Raw genomic sequence first — 20170 nt, 5'->3', positions numbered from 1 at the left:
TTCTTCTCCCCAAAGTCCCCCAGTAGATAGTTGTCAATTGTAGTTGTAGGTCCCTCTGGTTGTGCCATGTGGGATGCCACCTTAGTGTGGCCTGACAAGTGGTGCCATGTCCATGCCCAGGATCTGAGCCGGCAAAACCCTGGGCCGCCGAAGAAGAGCGCGAGAACTTAACCACTAGGCCACGGGGCGGCCCCTGACCTTATTCATCTTACAGCTGAAAGTTTGTCCCCTTTACCAATCTTTCCCTATCTCCCTCATGTTTAAATGTCAAATAATTTTTTTAATGATTTTTCAATGATTATTTTTGAAAGTCATTTGTATAATACATGCCTTCTTAAAAATTTTAATTTTAAACTTTATTTTTTAGAACAGTTTTAGATTTACAGAAAAATCGAGATGCTAGTATGGAGTATTCCATACACCCCACCCCACATCCCCCTATTTTTAACATCTGACGTTAGTGTGGTACATTTGTTACAATGAATGAGCCAATGTCGGTACAGTATTAGTAACTAAAGTCCGGACTCTATTTAGATTTCCTTGGTTTTTAGCTAATGTCCTTTCCTGTTCCAAGATGCCGTCCAGGAGACCACGTTACACACAGCATCGTGTCTCCTTCGGCTCCTCTGGGCTGTGACAGTTTCTCAGACTTTCCTTGAAGGTTTAGAGGAGAGCTGCTCAGGTGTTCTGTAGGATGCCCCTCTGTTGGAATCTGCAGGTGCCTTTTTTAAAAATCATGCATGTAGTTTAAAAATTAAAAAGGACTAGAAAATAAGTGGCTGGTTTGGTGGAGAAAGTAAATACGTTCTTTTCACTTTCTTAAAAACAGTCGATTCCCCCCAAGCTCGAGCACCACCCTTGCCTCCCCGGCAGGGGCCTGTCCCAGCCTCTTGGAGCTGATGGACGCTGTCCATGAGTCATCGTTTCCTCTCAGCTTCTCTTCTGGTTGTAAACGCTCTTTTACAGCTTTTCTCGCCCGTGGCTGCCGCCCGTGCTCCCAGCTCCCCTTCCTGCTGCGTCTGTCCTGTAGACAGGCCGGGATGGATCGCTAACCCTACTGTTCTGCCCGGAGGCCCCTGTCCTGTCCTGACTGCCCCAGCCTTGGCCCTCACACAGCGGGGTTCCTGCCTTATATGAAGCCTAAAGGGCAGATCTCTCCCTGGCTCTCCCTGACCTGTCCTCCCCAGGGAGGAGAGGCAGTGGGAATCCCCCCATTGCCTCTGAATGTCTTTCCTCTGAAGCCACAGGGTGCCCAGGAGGAGTTCACTGGGTTCCACCTGCTCCCCACGGGCCTAGGGATCCGAGCGTGACTTTTCACTTGTTGGGTGCTCCCCGAGCCAGGAGCCGGGCCCCACGCCCGTTATGGCCTCACTCCTCAGTCTCTGAGATGAGAGGCTTGCATCGGGTTTTCCTAAGGTCTACTTCTGACATTCTGACTCCAAAACCTGCGACCTTCTGCCGGCAGTCCCCACTCCCCGCCACCGGATCCTTTCACACCGGGCTTCAGCTCGTGTTTGTGAGCAGTCACACCCCCGTCCCAAGGCCTGAGGACCCTTGCTCAGATCGTCCCCCAACAGTATCAGCCACAGAGAGGCCCCTGTCCTGGGGACTTCAGAAATGAAGGACCATGTGTTCTGTGAGGTCACTGTGGCTACTGCAGTGAACAGCACAGCAGACCATTGAGCACTGGGATCCAGGCTCCCATCCTTTACTCTCCAGGGTGGGATGGTCCTCAGCGTGTGTCCCCACACAGAGCCAAGCAAGGCACATACATCGATGAACATCTGTGAACAGCAGGGTCGAGAGTGAAGATGGGTGGCCATCAGTTAGAGGCTGGCCTCCGGTTCCACCCCTCCCTGGTTCTGTCACTTTGGGTGAATCCCTATCCCCTTTAAGCCTCAATTTCCTCATCCATGAAATGGGGATGATAATAGTCCCCACCTGAGAGGGCTGTGAGGATGAAATGAAATAATGCATAGAGGGGCCGGCCCCGTGGCCGAGTGGTTAAGTTTGCATGCTCCGCTTTGGCAGCCCGGGGTTTCACCAGTTCAAATCCTGGGCGCTGTCATGGCACCGTTTGTGGAGCCATGCTGAGGCAGCGTCACACGTGCCACAACTGGAGGAACCCAACTATGTGCTGGGGGGCTTTGGGAGAAAAAGGAAAAAATAAAAAAGAAAGAATGCATGGAAAGCTCGAGTACAGGGGCTGATGCATCGTAGGGGTTTGGTAACTGCAAATTGCCAGTTATCTTCAGGGAGGGTGTGGCTCGAGGGGAGTATGTCAGATGAGGCTGGGGAGGTGACGTGGAGCACACTGTGCTTCATCTTGGGTCCCAGCTCTAGCACTTGGCATTGGCGACCACTGAAGTCGTGGAGAGGGTGACAGAGGAGATGATATTAAGAGAAAAGTTCAAGAAACTCAGGTCAGTCCCCTCCGCCCCACTTCCAGGGCTCATGTGATGGCCATTGCTTCCTGAAGTTTCCCTCAAAGGCCCAGAGACCCCGGAGTGCACAGGTCTGCAGGCTCTGTCCTCTCCCTGCACATGCACTCTGCCACCAGCACCCCTGTGATTTTCAGCCGTGAGCTTCCACTTACCCGTCTGTGAAATGGGAACACTGGTGACATTTGCATCCTTCCTTTTCCCATGAGATGGAGAACTTTAGGCCTGTATGACTGGAAGGTGCCATTGGGACCCAGGCTCCCTTGTGGTCTCTGTCTCTCTGGGGATCAGGATCAGACTGAGAAGGTCTCCAGCATTCCTTCCTGTCGGGCCAGTCCACCGTGATCTTTCTCCTGCATTTGCTGCCCCAGCCATTGTGAGACTTCCCTTTAGTTCAACACTGGAGCCCCCAGTAAGTCAGGAGAGTAGACTCTCCCGCTGCTTCCTCTAGGAGGTGAGGAAGGGAAGTTCCCAGGAGTAGGAATTTAGCACAGGAGTTGGCAGCCAGGGCAAGGCTCCCCCACCTCTGGTGGGGGTCTGTGAGGGCCGCAGGGGTTAGGGGAGGAAGGGTGTGGCTTCCTCTGGGCCTGGCAGGAAGATGCCATGTCCGCTGGAGCACTGGAGGATAGAAACTCTGATGTCAGGTAGTGACCATGGGGGCCATGGCTGCAGGGACCTGGGGCAGGACGGGGGCTCAGGTGCCAGGCAGGGAATCCCTTCTGAGAGTCCAGTAGTCCATGCAGGTTCACAGTGGGAGAATGTGAAGTTCAGGCCTCAGCATCCTCGTCTCCCTCCCTTTTAGGGCCTCCTCCAGCAGGAGCAGCCAGGGGGAAGGGGAGGGGACACATGGTTTGGATCCTTTGCTCTTGCTCATAATTCTCTGTGCGGTTCTCGGAGGAGGCTGGAGCTTTCGTGCTAAGCAGCGCTGAGGTGTGAGTAGAGTGGAGCATCTCCCCGCTGCCCCCTCCCAGCCCCTCATATAATGAGACATGACTATGTGTGTATGTGGGTGGGATTTTGATTTGGGGGTATCCTTTTCTGGGCTGCTGCCAGGCCACAAAACGAGTCATGGAAGGGACAGCCCCGTGTGACTCATCAGTCATGGTCTCGCAGGACTGGGCTGCTGGCAGGGATGCACTTCCTCTAGAGAACCCCCTCCTGGCCAGCTTCCAGGGTGGTCCTGAGTTGTCTCTTCAGGGCTTCCGTCCCCTCCTTTCCAAAGCTGGGACTCCAGCCGCCTGCAAGTATGTCTCCCCTCCCTCCCTGGGCTGCCTAGGACATGAGCGATTTTCCTGTCCGAGAGGATGTCAGGTCTGCTGGAGACTGTTAAATATGAGTGTCACAGGAAAGGTCAAGTTTAGCCAGAAGCAACCTCAATATCTTTGGTCCGTCTATCATTTCCTAGCAAAGGAAGAGGGCACCAAAGGAATGGGACACAGGACAAGCAAGACGTGAGACAGAGCAGGGGTTCCCGACCTGGGCATGGTTGCTATTTGGGGCCAGGTGGTTCTTCATCGTGGGGGCTGTCCCCAGACATTGCCAAAAACACCCTGCTGGAAAACCACTGATAGCCAGGGAGAGTGAAGGGGGATGCGGGAGCATCAAGCACCACGGGAATGGTGGGCGTGGTCCTGGGCATCGGGGCACAGAGTGGCCCTGCAGGGAGCCTGGTGAAGGGAGCAGCCAGAGAGAAGGATCCTAAATGGGCAGTGAGAGGGCCATGGTAATTGGCCAGTGAGCTGCTGGAGACCAGCATCACTTCCGATGTGGCTTCGCCTAGCCCAGCCACTGTTAGGAGTAAACATCATCGTGGGAAAGGAGAAAACAACATGGCAAGTGCAGAGTCAGGGCTGCATTGCTGGGATATTTGACCCTGTGGGAGAGGGGCTCCAACCCTCCCACCATCCAGGGGAGATGCTGCGGCAAAGGAGGAGATTGGGCCCTCCCTGCTTCTCAGAGGATGCTCCCCCTGGCAGGGCCATCTGTCTCATCAGCCTCCTGGACTAGGTGTGAACAGTGCATCTCAGGTCCTCGGGTGTCCTGGGGACCACAGAGTGACTGGGCGTCTGTGCATCTTGGCACGGCATCCTGACATTGGCATCTCTTGGTGCCGGCTCCACTCTCTTGCTGGTACCCGCCGGCGGGGCAGACTGTTGAGCTAGCAGGTGCACTTACTGTCCCTGGCCAGTATTTCAGGAAGGTCCCTGTCTCGTTACATCTGTACCTAGTGTGTAATAACCTACCCCCAAAATCAACGGCTTGAAACAACAACCGTTTCCTGGTTCTTGCTCATGGTTCTGAACAATCGCTGGGCTCAGCTAAGTGACTCTCAGGGTGTCTCACGTGGTTGCAGTCAGACGGGACCCAGGCTGGGGTCACCTGCAGGCCCTTCACTCACGTGTCTGGTGCCTGGGCTGGAGGCTGGATCAGCTGGGGCCCCAGGGTCTCTCTTTCTCATATGTGGCCTCTTCCATGGAAAATTTAAGGTAGCTGACCTTCTTACACAGTGGCACATGTCCCAAGAGAGAGGCTGGGAAGCTGTCTTGCCTTTTGTGACCTACCCTTGGAAGTCATGTGGCATCACTTCTGCCGTATCTTGTTCATTGAGACAGACAGAGGCCTGTGCAGGTTCAAGGGAAGCGACGCAGATTCCACCTCCTGATGGAGGAGGGCAGGGTTCTAGAAGAGCATGAGAAACCAGAAATATTGTGGCCGCCATTTTTGGAAGATGCCATGGTTCCTCCCTGTTGAATAATGGCCTTGCCCTTCACCGCTGGACCCAAGGCTGCTTGGACGCTCGCCTCTCATGGTTGAGCAGGTGTGTTCTCTGGAAACTTCCAATATGCAGGGCAGAGGGGCACTCAGCTAGCTGGACTGATCCTGCCAGCTTCAGGACCCCTTCACCCAGTAAGCTGTTCTGAGAGATTCTGCGGGGCCCAGAAGCCCTGACCACACAGGCCAGCCAGTTGCCTCTCTGCCTCCTCTCTCCACGTCCCTCCAGCCCTCTCCTTTCTGGGTCCTTGATCCCTCCCCGAGCTTCCTCCTCTCCTATCCCCCCATTACTCCAGGGTGGGCCTTAAGCTCACCTGGATTCCTGCTCTGGGTACCTGCCTGTCTCCATCCGTTCTGGACATTACTGCCAGAGGTCTTGTCCTTGTCCTTAGGGAGGTGACAGCCTAGTGGTAGAAACAAACAATTAAGTGGACAAATTAAATATAAGTTTTGATCATGCTATAATGGCATCAACGAGGATGTCGTGTGAGGACCCAGGAGGGGAAGAGCAAGAGGTTCAGAGGGGCCCCCCAAAGGCTGGGACTGAATCCCCAAGGATGACTAAGGAGGGAGGTGGAGGGATGGTGTGGGCCGGGGAAGCAGGGGGCAGGGTATGAACTTCCCAAGAGGAGAGTGGCTCATTCTGGAAAGTGCAAGTTTTTTCTTGTACCCGGAGGGTCTGGTGCAGAAGGGGAGAGAGTGAGAAGGCACCTTAGCTTAAATTCCCTTGGGGGTCAGTTGACACTCCTGAACTAATCTCTCCAGCCTCAGCCCTCCACACCCCGTGTCCCCCGCCCCACCTCTGCCCTGCTCCCGGCCCTCCTGCACTGAGCTCTCCCCCACTCCTTTTGAGTGTCTGCACTTGGCCTTCCTTCTCCCTGCAAGTGCTCCCTGCCCCACCTCCACTCTGCTCTCCAGGACAGTCCCAGCTCCCCTCGGAGCCCCCCACCCCCCTACCGCCCCAGTCTACCCAGTTCAGACTGAAAGCCTCGTGCTCACTGCCATCTTCCGTGACCATCTGTTCCATGTCAGTCCCCACACTGGCTCGTGAGCCGCCTGAGAGGGAGGACTATTCTTTAGACCTAGCACGGGCCAGGCATAGGGGGTGAATGAGCAGACAGGGAGGTTGAGACCAGACGGGAGGAAGAAGAGACACACCGACACCAGAGTCAGCACAAGGACAGGTGCTCAGAGGCTTTCACGGGTGACACAGGCAAGTCGGGCCACAGGAGATGAGAGAAGCGACAGAGGGGTGCTGAGGCCAGGAGGGTTCTGGAACATGGTGGGGCTGGCCTTGGGCTTGTGTTCTGTCTGCTCTTTCTCCAAGGTGAAGGACTGCCTCAGCCTGTGTTTCTGAAGCATGTGCGTGAGTGCATGTGAGTGTATGTGTGTGCATACGTGTGCGCACGTGTGTCTACTTTGCTTCACAAAGCATGTGCTTCACTGCAACGTGGTCCCTGTCCTCACAGAGCTTGGACTGTCAACAGGCAACTGCGCTCTGGGGGACGAAGTGACAGGAGGACAGGCGGGACAGAAGCCCAGCACATCCCGGATTGTCTGCTTCACTTTCCTGTTTGTGGAGGAAAGACAGTGACAGTGGAAGGGAAGGGAGAAAGCACACAACAAATATTATCCTCCCCTCTCAGGAAAACTAACAGCAGCCGCAAATATTAGTAACCCGGCCACATCCTGCTCCCCGCAGGGGGCCCCAGGTGACCGCGGCCTGGGCGTGATGCTGACCTTCGGGACACGGGCAGCACGGCTCTGGAAACTTACTGATGTGGCTCTGCATGAATTTATCTTTTCAGAAAGGGAGCTTAAAGGAGCCATTCATAAGGTCTGCTTGGGACTGTTGCGTCCTCGGGGGGGGGCTCTGGGCGGGCCCCTGAATGCGTGCTGTGGAGGGAAGCGTGTGTGTGTACCTGGTGTGCTCACAGAGGAGCCAGGAAGAGGGGGAGCCCAGCTGCAGATGGTTAAACCTTTTTTTTGCTGTTATTTTATTGAGGTCATATTGGCTTAGAACGTTGTGTACATTTCAGACGTCCATTATTATGTTTCAGCTTCTGCATAGACTGCCTGGTGTCCAACACCAATAGTCTAGCTTTTATCCATCACCATACATGTGTGCCCCTTTACCCCTTTCACCCTCCCTCCACCCCCTTCCCATTGGGTAAACTGCTAATCTGTTGGAGACAGTTAAACCTTTTGTCAGGTAGGCCTAGGCTGCTGAGTCCAGAGGGGTGAGGAAGCTGTGCTTAATGACCCAGAAATCCAACTCAGACCTTTTCCCAAGCAAATTAGAAGTGGGGGTGGGAGGCCAGCCCCGTGGCCAAGTGGTTAAGTTCACGCACTCGACTTCGGCAGCCCAGGGTTTCGCCAGTTTGGAGGCTGGGCACAGATGTGGCACCGTTCATCAGGCCATGCTGAGGTGGCATCCCACATGCCACAGCTAGAAGGACCCACATCTAAAAATATGCAGCTATGTACCAGGGGGCTTTGGGGCGAAAAAGGAAAAAAAATAAAATCTTTTAAAAAAAAAGGGGAGGGGGACTGGGAGGGGATTCCTTGGGGGCCCATGAGCAAAAGTAGCTTAAGAGACCTCGGCGGGTACCTGAGGGTGCGCCAGAGAGGATGGCACTAAGTAGTTGTTGACCAAGTGAATAAATTAACAGATGAACACTCTCTGCCACAGGCGTAAAAGTGGTAAAGATTCTGTTTGAAAACCCACAGCCGAGGCCTGCAGGGAGAGAAGGAGATTCTCAAACTGCAGACGCAACAGGAGGCGGTTTGGCTCTTAAAGGACCCTCTTGCCTTGTGTTATGTGAGGGGGCTGTAGGGGAGGAAGAAATTTTCCTCTACCCTTGTAGGTCCTTCTGGCTGGTCCAAGAATTAAATTAACATGAGTCAGGATAACAGGAGAAAATCAAACAAAGTGTAGTAACATGTATACATGGGAGAAACCCAGGAAAACTGAGCAATTCACCAAAATCACCCAATCCACAATCTTAAATAGCATCTTCAGCTAAAGACAAAGGAGGATGTTGGGGGTAGTGGTGGGACTGCCGAGAGGAGGAAGGCAATTCACACGGAGATGGAAAAGCAAGCCGCAAGCCGGTGGCACAGCGGTTAACATTAACGTGCGAACATTCTGCTTTGGCAGCCCAGGGTTCACCGGTTCAGATCTGGGTGCGGACATGGCACTGCTTGCAACGCCATGCTGTGGTAGGCGTTCCACATATAAAGTAGAGGAAGATGGGCATGGATGTTAGCTCAAGGCCAGTCTTCCTCAGCAAAAAGCAGACGATTGCCAGCAGATGTTAGCTCAGGCCTAATCTTCCTCAAAAAAAAAAAAAGCAAATGTTTGATAAACAAGTGTTTGCAGAGACATGGGGAGGACTTTGATCAAATGCGCCTTGCTGGTTTCCTCCCTGTCTTCCACACCTAGTTCATATGATACTAGAGTTATCTACGGTGACATCCCCTTCCTGCGACAGGCCCTCTATCTTAAATTATTTTAGGCCATTAGGGGGATGGTCAAAGTTTCTTTGTAAGTCTTTTGTTCTTAAAAATTATTGTGCCAAAGAGACACATTTTGGGGTAGCAAATTCTGCTCCCCTACATGGCAAAGCAGAGAAGAGACTGCAAACCCAGCCCCCCCCGTGGAGCGTGGTTCTCAGGCCCCCTAACCAACACTGAGGGGCCTGAAGGACGAATGTCAGCAGTCCCAGTTGAGGTTCCATCAGGCCTGGAGGTGGGGGAGCTCCGCCCTGGCAGTGGTCACTCTTGGGTTGAGAGTAAATGTGTTTGCATCTGTAACCTCATCCGAGCTCATTCATTACCTTTATTTACTCATTATTTGAGGGTCCCCCCTTCTGAAGAGTTTGAGGGGGCTCAAGGTGATGAGACAGGCTCCATATGCACTGAATTCTTACCGGGTCCTCCCCCTCTGGGGCTCTCTCTCTCCACATTCCCACGCCCTCTCCGCCCCATCATCAGCTGTCACCCCTTCCAGGACAGGACAGCCCAACATGGCCAGTGGGGCACATGACACATCCCTAGTCGAGACTTCAGCTCTTCTGGGTCTCAGTTTTCTCCCCTATAAAATTAGAAGATAAAAACAGCAAGCACATGCTCGCTTCGGCAGCACATGTACTAAAATTGGAACGATACAGAGAAGATTAGCATGCCCCTGCACAAGGATGACACGCAAATTCCTGAAGCGCTCCATATTTTTGAGCTGGATGCAATCTATACAGAAACTGATATATAATAATGTACACCTGAAACTTACGTAATGTTATAAGCCGATATGACCTCAATAAGATAACTTTTTAAAAAAACAGCAAGCACTTAGAGACTCAGTTCTAATATGCATTACATATTTTCTCCCATTTCATTCTCCACTCTGTGAGGCAGTTTATTATTATTAAACCCGTTTTATATATGAGGAAACTGAGGCACAGAGAAAGTAGTTTGGCCTGGGTCAGAGCCAGGATTTGAACTTGCTGTTCTGGCTCCAGTGTTTCTTAACTTTTGGGGTTGGGGGTGGGAAAGAAACCTGACTCCTTTCCCCTAGAAGAACACATAAATTCACATACATCAAAATCAGCACAAAATGTTGCAGTTTCTGGATCTCTGAAGCCTATTCATGGACCCCTAGTTTCCCTTTTTCATCTAATCCTAACAACTTTCTGAGGTTATGTGAGTATTATTGCCCTTCCACAGCTGAGAACACCTGAGGTCAGAGAAATTAAGAAATGCATCCAAGGGGCCGGCCCGGTGGCGCAGCGGTTAAATTCGCACGTTCCACTTGGGTGGCCTGGGGCTCACCGGTTCAGATCCCAGGCATGGACCTACACACCACTGCTCAAGCCATGCTGTCGCAGGCTTCCCACATATAAAGTAGGGGAAGATGGGCACGGATGTTAGCTCAGGGCCAGTCTTCCTCAGCAAAAAGAAGGTTGGCGGCAGATGTTAGCTCAGGGCTAATCTTCCTCAAAACACACACACAAAGAAATGCATCCAAGTTCTCAAGTCATAAATGGCGGGATCAGGTCTTCTCACCACAAATCCAGTGCTCGTTCCCACCCACCTCTGGTCGGGCCTCCAAGATCTATCCAGAAGGTCTTTCTACTCTGCTTCCTTCTGGCATCCCCACGTGGCTGTGCGGTGCCACTGTGCAGTGCCCGTGAAGCCATTTGATCTGTGCCCAGCAGCTGGGGAATGGCCAGCAAAGGCCCTCCAACCCCTTCGAGCCTGCCTCCAGCCTTCCTTGGGACCCCTCAGCACCCAGGCTGACCAGCGCCCTGCCTGGTGTGCCCGCCTGTTCCACTTGCTCCCTTGGTGCCAAAGTTCTCAGTCCACCAGGCCAGCACGCCCAGTGGGCAGGGACCCTGCCTGTGGGTTTGGGCACCTCTTACTGGCTCAGTGCCAGCAGAGAGGGCACCTGGTGATACCACCCAAGGGGGTCCTCTGCTGCCTGCAAGACGTGCCAGTAGTCAGGAGGCAAGATGGTGGGAGAGAAAGGGTTTCCTTCTTACAGCTTACCAGCAAGGGGGAAGATGGCCAACTCATGTCTGAAAGAACCATCTCTCCAAACAGGTTCCAGGTCGGGGAGGCCAGAGGTCCAGTGGGGCCTCCATTCAATCTCCTGGTGGGGCAGACATCTGGTTTGTTTTACTGGATATGTGGCAGAGAATGGAGCAATGCCCTCTACCCTGATCTTTCAATTGTCATTGATGATGGCTGTGAGCGGAGGCTCTCTGCCCAAGGGTTATCACATTCCTAACGAACTCAAAGGAACAAAGTTATCAACTTACAGCAGCAGGGAGGGGCCATAAAATCTAGCACCTGCAAGTCCCCTGGAGACAGACCCTTACTTATCTAGGCAAACTAAAGCAAAGATTCAAAGGGCTGGTGGGTCAGGGTTAGTTGATCTGAAGTCATTCAAAGTTACAATATGGTTTCTTTTCCACAATATGGCTTTCTTTCTGTCAACCTTGTGTTGAACCGGTATCACTGGGACAGCGTGGAATGGGGAATGGACGGGCACACAGTCCCAGGGAGGAGGCTGTGCAGAAGCGGATCCCACGGGCTGGCTGGAGGAACAAATCCAGCCAGAGGAGATGGAGAGGTCAGCCAAGAGCCTGAAATCTGACTGAGGAACCTCCAAAGGGTGTGGCAGGTGCTTCCTGGTGCCAGGAGGCAGAAAGGTGTGTGGGAAGGTGAGAGAATGGGGTGCGAGCAAGTTGTGGGACCAGTGGGGGCAGTTCTTTGAGGGAAGGGGCGTAAACACAGCCTCCAGGGAGACACACCTCTCACGGGGAACCAGAGGTCCCCACTGGGGAAGGCAGGGAACCACAGTGCTGCCCTCAGTAAAAGATAAAGTGGCAAGTCTACCTTGAGGTCCTGGACCACCGCCCCTGGGTGATTTCCTTTCTGTCGTTGGCTTTCTACCTCCACCCGGCTCCAGACGCCCAGACCCCTACCTCTCCGTTTCCCCACAAACCTGCTTTCCGTCATTTTCACATAAGGGCATTGAAATCAGAAGTTCTCTTTCCCATGGGTATTGGCGTTCTAGGTCTCTCAGTGCGGGGCGAGGTGTCTTTGTTCTGGTACAAGATTTATTGGGGAAGAAAAATTTCTCCTCTACGCTTCTGAATTCTTCCGGCTCCGTCTAAGAATTAAATTGACACAAGATAGATTAATAGGAGAAAAACTAGCAAGTTTGATAACACGTGGAGCTCCTGGATACATGAGAGAGACCCAGGAAAACTGAGTAACTCGCCACCTCAAATACCAACTCAAGCTAAAGACAAAAGAGGATATTGTGGGTGGGGAGTCAGCTATAGAAGGTTACCAGGAAAAGCAGTGTAAACGAGAATAAGGTTGTTATGCAGATGTAAACTGTTGCCTTCTCCATTGATGACAGTTTCTAGAGATTGAGTCATCCCCATCTTCCTGGTACGGGGAGGGTGACACTCTTACAGATGGAGATTTCCTTACAAATGTAAACGTCTTTTACGGAGGGTAACTTCTACTTGGTTTTCAAAGCTTCTATCCTGTCTGCTGTTTCTTAAAAATAACCAGTCTAGGGGCTGGCCCCGTGGCTGAGTGGTTAAGTTTGCGTGCTCCGCTGCAGGCGGCCCAGTGTTTCGTCGGTTCGAATCCTGGGCGCGGACATGGCACTGCTCGTCAGATCACGCTGAGGCAGCGTCCCACATGCCACAACTAGAAGGACCCACAACGAAGAGTATACAACTATGTACCGGGGGGCTTTGGGGAGAAAAAGGAAAAAATAAAAATCTTTAAAAAAAAAAAAAAAGACATTTAAAAAAATAAATAAATAAAAAAAAATAACCAGTCTAAAATAAGCCTTATGCCAAGGCGGTACATTTTGGGGTGGCAAATTCTGTCCCCCAACAGGATTAAGTCTAGATGTAGGGGTATCGGCCCCGTGGCCGAGTGGTTAAGTTCTCACGCTCCGCTGCAGCGGCCCAGGGTTCAGATCCTGGGCACGGACATGGCACCGCTCCTCAGGCCACATTGAGGCGGCATCCCATATGCCACAACTAGAGGGACCTGCAACTGAGATATACAACTATGTACCGGGGGGGGGGGGGGGGTGGGGGTTGGGGAGATAAAGTAGATGTAGTGTGGGCTTCTGGAGGAAGGGAGCCACGGGCTACCGGACTAAGCACAAGGCTGTTGGGGCATCCAGGTGGGCCTTTAGGATAGGAAGCTACCAGAAAATCCCTCCATCCTTGCCCCAGCCTCTCAGGCCTGGACTGGTTGAGTGTCTTCCAGGACAGAAAGGAGGGACAGAAATTAGATGGGAGTGGGGGGAGCCTGGATGTGGCGATGGCCAGTCTGTCCAGCCTGCGGTCAGCACCTTCAATAGGCGGTTTAGAAAGCTCTGGGCAGAGCCCTGTCTGCTGCCTTTATGATGGATGTGGCCAGCAGCCGCCTGCTGAAGATGTCACAGGCAACCAGGTGTTTAAGGACCTGTAGTGACCCTGCTCTGACTTTTGTCCATGCTCGTGTCCAGGGCGCTGGACAGACTGAGGCAGGCATCCGGCTCCCAGGATGAGAAAGGCAGAAGAGAGGAGGTGAGTCAGAGCTCTAGAGAGACTTAGGCAGAATGTATTTACATATGCCTCGCCTCATTCCTCAGAGAATTTAAGGCCTAACCAAAAAAAAAAAGCATGTATTAAAGAAAGACAGTCAGTTCTAAAGAAAGAACAATCCAGAAAGAAGAGGATGTCACGACCTGGAGAGAGAAAAAAAGACATAGATGCTGTCAAAAGGACCTCAGCTGCTAGAGGTCGGCCCTACATTTAGTCCTAATGCCAAACGGACATAAAAGAATCTCAGTGAGCCCTGGGGAAGGTCTGGTTCGGAGCAGCCCAGCCCCTGGAGACCGGCCAGGGAACCAGCTGCAAGCGTACCCCTCCCTAAGTACACTCCGCTGGTCACTGGCTCTGTGAGATGTCAACAGGAGTGGTTCCAGGGTCAAATCAATTTGGAAAATATGCATATTATGCCCCACCCCCCTCACCCTTGGGAGAGTCACCATGTGAAATTATTGAGAAGCTCTGTGAGGGGTTGGCCCAGTGGTGCAGTGGTTAAGTTTGCCTGTTCTGCTTTGGCAGCCCACGGTTCACCAGTTCAGATCCTGGGCATGGACCTAGGCACTGCTTATCAAGCCATGCTGTGACAGGCATCCCACATAGAAAGTGGAGGAAGACGGGCACGGATGTTAGCTCAGGGCCAGCCTTCCTCAGCAAAAAGAGGAGGATTGACAGTGAATGTTAGCTCAGGGCTAATCTTCCTCAAAAAAAAAAAGGCTATGAGAAGTCTCCACACTTGCTTGACCTGGTTAGCTTTGCATTTCCCAAACTTGACCATAGAACCCATTTCTCAAGGACTATCTGTTAATTCTTTTTTTTTATTATCAAGTTCATAATAGTTTACATCATTGTGAGATTTCAGTTGTACATTATTTCTTGTCTGTCACCACATCAAGTGCTCCCCTTCACCCCCTGTGCCCACACCCCACCCCCCTTCCCCTGGTAACCACTGAATTGTTTTCTTTGTCCCAGTGCTTGTTTATATTCCACACATGAGTGAAATCATCTGATGTTTGTCTTTCTCAGTCTGGCTCATTTTGCTTAGTATAATTCCCTCCAAGTCTTTCCATGTTGCTGCAAATGGAATGAATTTGTCTTTTTTTTTCTGGCTGAGTAGTATTCCATTGTATATATATACTGCATCTTCTTTATCCAACCATCAGTCGATGGGCCTTGGGTTGCTTCCATGTCTTGGCTACTGTGAACAATGCTGCAATGAACACAGGGGTGCATATGTTACTTTGGATTGTTGATTTCAAGTTGTTTGGGTCGATACCCAGTAGTGGGATAGCTGGGTCATATGGTATTTCTATTTTTAGTTTTTTGAGGCATCGCCATACTGTTTTCCATAGTGGCTGCACCAGTTTGCACTCCCACCAGCAGTGGATGAGGGTTACCTTCTCTCCACACCCTCTCCAACGTTTGTTATTTTTAGTCTTAGTGATTATAGACATTTTAACAGGTGTAAGGTTAGGTATCTTAGTGTAGTTTTGATTTGCATTTCCCTGATGATTAGTGATGTTGAACATCTTTTCATGTGTTTATTGGCCATCTGTATATCTTCTTTGGAAAAATGTCTGCTCATCTCCTCTGCCCATCTTTTGATCAGGCTGTTTGTTTTCTTATTGTTCAGTTGTGTGAGTTCCTTATATATTATGGAGATTAACCCCTTGTCAGATATATAATTTGCAAATATTTTCTCCCAATTGCTGGGTTGTCTCTTTGTTCTGATCCTAGTTTCTTTTGCCTTAAAGAAGCTCATTAGTCTGATAAAGTGCCATTGTTTATTTTTTCTTTTGTTTCCCTTGTCTGAGAAGACATGGTATTCGAAAAGATCCTTTTAAGTTTGATGTCAAAGAGTGTACTACCTATATTAGCTTCCAGGAGTTTTACGGTTTCAGGACTTATCTTCAAGTCTTTGATCCATTTTGAGTTTATTTTTGTGTATGGCGTGAGATAATGGTCTACCTTCATTCTTTTGAATGTGGCTGTCCAGTTTTCCCAACACCGTTGATTGAAGAGACGATCTTCTCTCCATTGTATGTTCTTGGCTCCTTTGTTGAAGATTAGCAGTCTGTAGACGTGTGGTTTTATTTCTGGGCTTTCAGTTCTGTTCCATAGATCTGTGTGCCTGTTTTTGTACCAGTACCGTGCCGTTTTGATCACTATGGCTTTTTTTTTTTTAAGATTGGCGCCTGAGCTAACAACTGTTACCAAATCTTTTCTTTTTTTTTTTCCTGCTTTTTCTCCCCAAATCCCCCAAGTACATAGTTGTATATTTTAGTTGTGGGTCCTTCTAGTTGTGGCATGTCGAACACCGCCTCAGCATGGCCTAATGAGCAGTGCCATGTCCACGCCCAGGATCTGAACCAGTGAAACCCTGGGCTGCCTAAGCTGAGCGCGAGAACTTTGCTCGGCCACGGGGCCGGCCCAGATCACTATGGCTTTGTAGTACATTTTGAAGTCAGGGATTGTGCCTCCAGCTTTGTTTTCTCAGTATTGCTTTAGCAATTCAGGGTCTTTTTTGCGCCATATGAATTTTAGGATTCTTTGCTCTATTTTCGTGAAGAATGTCATTGGGATTCTGACTGGGATTGCACTGAATCTGTAGATTGCTTTGGGTAGTGTGGACATCTTAACTATGTTTATTCTTCCAATCCAGGTGCATGGAATCTCTTTCCATTTCTTTATGTCATAATCTATTTCTTTCAATAATGTCTTATAGTTTTCATTGTATAAGTTCTTCACCTCCTTAATTAAATTTCCTCCTAGTGCTTTATTCTTTTTGTTGCGATTGTAAATGGAATTGTATTCTTGAGTTCTCTTTCTGTAAGTTTGCTATTAGAGTACAGAAATGCACCTGATTTTTGTAAGTTGATTTTGTACCCTGCAACTTTACTGTAGTTGTTAATTACTTCTCATAGTTTTCCGATGGATTCTTTAGGGTTTTCCATCTCTAAGATCATGTTGTCTGCAAACAGCGAGAGTTTCACTTCTTCACTCCCTGTTTGGATTCCTTTTATTCCTTTCTCTTGCCTAATGGTTCTGGCCAAAACCTCCAGTACTGTGTTGAATAAGAGTGGTGAGAGAGGACACCCTTGTCTTGTTCCTGTTCTCAGGGTGATGGTGTTCAGTTTTTCCCCATTGAGTATGATGTTGGCTGTGGGTTTGTCATATATGGCCTTTATCATGTTGAGGTACTTTCCTTCTATACCCATTTTGTTAATAATTTTTATCATAAATGGCTGTTGAGGGGCCGGCTCCGTGGCCGAGTGGTTAAGTTCGCTCGCTCCGCTGCGGCGGCCCAGGGTTCGGATCCTGGGCGCGGACATGGCACCTCTCGTCAGGCCACATTGAGGCAGTGTCCCACATCCCACAACTAGAAGGACCTGCAACTAAGATATACAACTGTGTACGGGGGGTGGGAGGTTGGGGAGATAAAGCAGGGGGAAAAAAAAGATTGGCAACAGTTGTTAGCCCAGCTGCCAATCTTTAAAAAGAAAAAAAATTAATAAATAAATAAATGGCTGTTGGATCTTGTCAAATGCGTTCTCTGCATTTGTGGAGATGATCATTGGTTTTTATTCCTCATTTTGTTGATGTGGTGTATCACATTGATTGATTTGTGGATGTTGAACCATCCCTGTGTCCCTGGAATAAATCCCACTTGATCGTGATCTATGATCTTTTTGATGTATTGCTGTATTCGGGTTGCCGATATTTTGTTGAGAATTTTTGCATCTATGTTCATCAGCAATATTGGCCTGTAGTTTTCCTTTATTGTGTTGTTCAAGGAATATCTGTTAATTCTTGAGGAACTAGTTTCTACAGAACACACTTTGGGGGACACAGGAATAAGTGAATTGATTGCCTGTTTGTTCTTACTGAATATAGACCAATTATTACGGCAGACCTCTACCAAAAATAATAATTTTAGAATAACTGATATCAACGCTAATTTTTTTTGCTGTAAGTACTGACATAACCATTATGTATCGAGGGCAATAAGCTAGAGTTTATGATAATAAAACCACAATTTAAGCACACAGAAGGATACATATTGCTCTTATATATAACAGATCATCCAAAAGTAACTTCAGATTAGGAAGATATGAATTACAGAAGGGGCCACTGTAATGTTGCCCCATTTTTTATTTTTCTATTTCCTTCCTCCGTTTTTTTCTCTGGAGCTGATCACACATATTGTTCTGTACCTTGCTTTGTTTTATTTAACGCATCTTTTAGATCATTCTGTCTCAACAGAACGTCTTTGTTCCTTCTTATGGCTGCACAGAGTTTCATTGTAGAGAGAGACCCTAATTGGTTTCCCAGCCCTCTATGGAAGGACATTTAACCTGTTTCCAGTCTTTCTGTTACAACCAGTGCTGCAGTGAATAACCTTATACCTACATCATTCCTCATGTCAGGATGTCTGAGGGCAGATGACTAGCTAGGGAATTACGGGGGCACGTTGATGATAGCATCAAATTGCCTTTGTAGAGCCTGCACCCATCTCTGTGCCCATCCACGAGCTACCAGAGTGCTTACAGTGATCCCCCCTTCTCCACGGGGGATGTTCCCAGACCCCCGGTGGGTGCCTGAAACCGTGGATAGTACCGAACCCTATATATATTATGCGTTTTCCTGTACATACATGCCTGTGATAAAGTTTAATTTATAAACTAGACACAGTGAGTGATTAACAATAATAACTAGTAATAAAACAATTATAACGATATACTGTAATAAAAGGTATGGTAGATCTTAGCAACCTCGGCATACAGTTTTTTTTTCTTTCCTTATTAAGTCGAGAACTTTCATCCTTTCACTTAAAAGAAGCATTTTCTGGCTTTTCTTTGGCATATCCAAATTGCCAGCATCATTCCTCTTGCACTCTGGGGCCATTATTAAGTGAAGTAAGGGTTACCTGAGCACAAGCACTGTGATACCACGACAGTCAATCTGATGACAACTGCTAAGTCCAATGATTATTACTACTATTACTATTGATCCAGATGGCTACTAAGTGACTAACGGGCGAGGAGTACGTTCAACTTGGATGTGCTAAACAAAGGGATGAGTCATATCCTGGATGAGGCAGAGCAGGTTGGCACAAGATTCCATCACGCTATGTGCAATTTAAAACTTATGAATTCTTTATTTCTGGAATTTTACATTTAATATTTTTGGATCAAAGTTGACTGAGGGTAACTGAAACCACAGAAAACAAAACCACCAATAAGGGGGGACTCCTGTACTCCCCCACAACCTCTCCAGATGATCACATCTTTTGATCTTTGCAGTCTGCAAGGTGAAAAATGACTTTTCTGTAGTTTTTTTTTTGTAGTTTTACTTTCTATTTCTTTTATGGTGAGGGTGAGTACCTTGTAATATGTTTGAGACATTAATTTTTGCTTCTTCTATTAACTCTGTTTATATCTTTGCCAATTTTTCTATTGAGCTCATTTTTCTTTTGCTTTATATACTAAAAAGGCTTATAGATATAACCTTTGGTCTGGGATCTGGATGACATTTTTTTTCTGTTATTTTTTAGCTTGACTTTGCTTATTGTGATTTTTTTTACCCTGTAGATTTTTTTTTTTTTTACTTTAATGTAGTTAAACTTATCATTTTTTTTTTTAAGATTTTATTTTTCCTTTTTCTCCCCAAATCCCCCCGGTACACAATTGTATATTTTTAGTTGTGGGTCCTTCTGGTTGTGGCATGTGGGATGCAGCCTCAGCGTGGCTTGATGAGTGGTGCCACGTCCGTGCCCAGGATCCGAACTGGCAAACCCTTGGGCCACCAAAGCGGAGCACATGAACTTAACCACTCGGCCACGGGGCCAGCCCCTAAATTTATCATTTTAAGATTTTATGGCTTCCAGGTTACAATTCGATAACCTATTACCACTTTGGATTTTTTAGAGATTATAGTAGAATTCTCTCGTTGTCTCTTCTAGAATGTTTATGGATTTATAGAAATATTATATTAATAAAGTTATAATGTAAATATATAAAATAAGGATATATCCTATAAATACATAAACAATAAATATGCAAATAATACAAATGGCTAGATTAATCATTTATATACGAATGTATAATATATTGAAATATATGATATATAATGTTACATTTATATAAAATATTATTCCATTTAGAATTTATCCCTGAGACAAGATAAGCTATAACTTGATTTTTTTCTAAATGGCTACTCAGCTGTTCCAATTCCATTTGTGAATAATTTATCTTTTCTAAATTCTAAATTCTAAATTTCTATGTTTGAAACTATTTCTGGACTTTCTATTCTATCCCATTTATCTGTCTGTATACTCATGCACAAGTTCTGTACTATTTTAATTATTGTAGCTTTATATATGTTTTCATATCTGACTTCCCTTCCCTTTTAGATTTTTTTCTGGCTAGTGTTCATGTTTAATTTTTCTTTATGAACTTTAGAATCAGCTAAGTTTTAAATTTTAAAAAAATCCTCTTACTACTTTTATTGGGATTGCATTAAATTTATAGACTAACTTAAAGGGAAGTGGCATTTTTATGATGATGAATCTTTCTAGCCAAAAATCTGGGCCGCTTTTTAAATGAGGTAATGATTGCCTCAGCCTCTCCAGGCAGGACTGTGCCCTTGGAGTGAGTTTATAGGGGTGAACAGCTGATGAAGGATAGCCCACACCAGTCAGAGAAGTCTTGAATACTGCTGGAGATTAACAGCTTGTGTCAGCAGCCTTCCGTCATCAAATGAGGAAGCATAACCAAATCCCTTCCAGAAAAGGATCCTGATCTGTGAGTCAGAGGCAGTTGTCAGGAT

General features: G+C 48.2%; 1 protein-coding gene and 1 non-coding gene across 2 annotated transcripts in view; both read left to right on the top strand.

Moving 5' to 3' along the window:
* CAPN2 (calpain 2) overlaps positions 1-20170 on the top strand; it is a 59277-nt gene that overhangs the window by 9305 nt on the left and 29802 nt on the right. The gene's annotated exons all lie outside the window — the stretch shown is intronic.
* LOC124249239 (U6 spliceosomal RNA) lies at positions 9342-9447 on the top strand. Its single transcript, XR_006891310.1, has one exon. It is a non-coding gene; the product is annotated as a U6 spliceosomal RNA (small nuclear RNA).

This window comes from Equus quagga, chromosome 12 (genome assembly GCF_021613505.1).
Source record: "Equus quagga isolate Etosha38 chromosome 12, UCLA_HA_Equagga_1.0, whole genome shotgun sequence".
Lineage (NCBI taxonomy): Eukaryota > Metazoa > Chordata > Mammalia > Perissodactyla > Equidae > Equus > Equus quagga.
The sequence above is the reverse complement of the archived record's forward strand: the minus strand, read 5'-3'. Positions and strand labels throughout refer to the sequence as shown.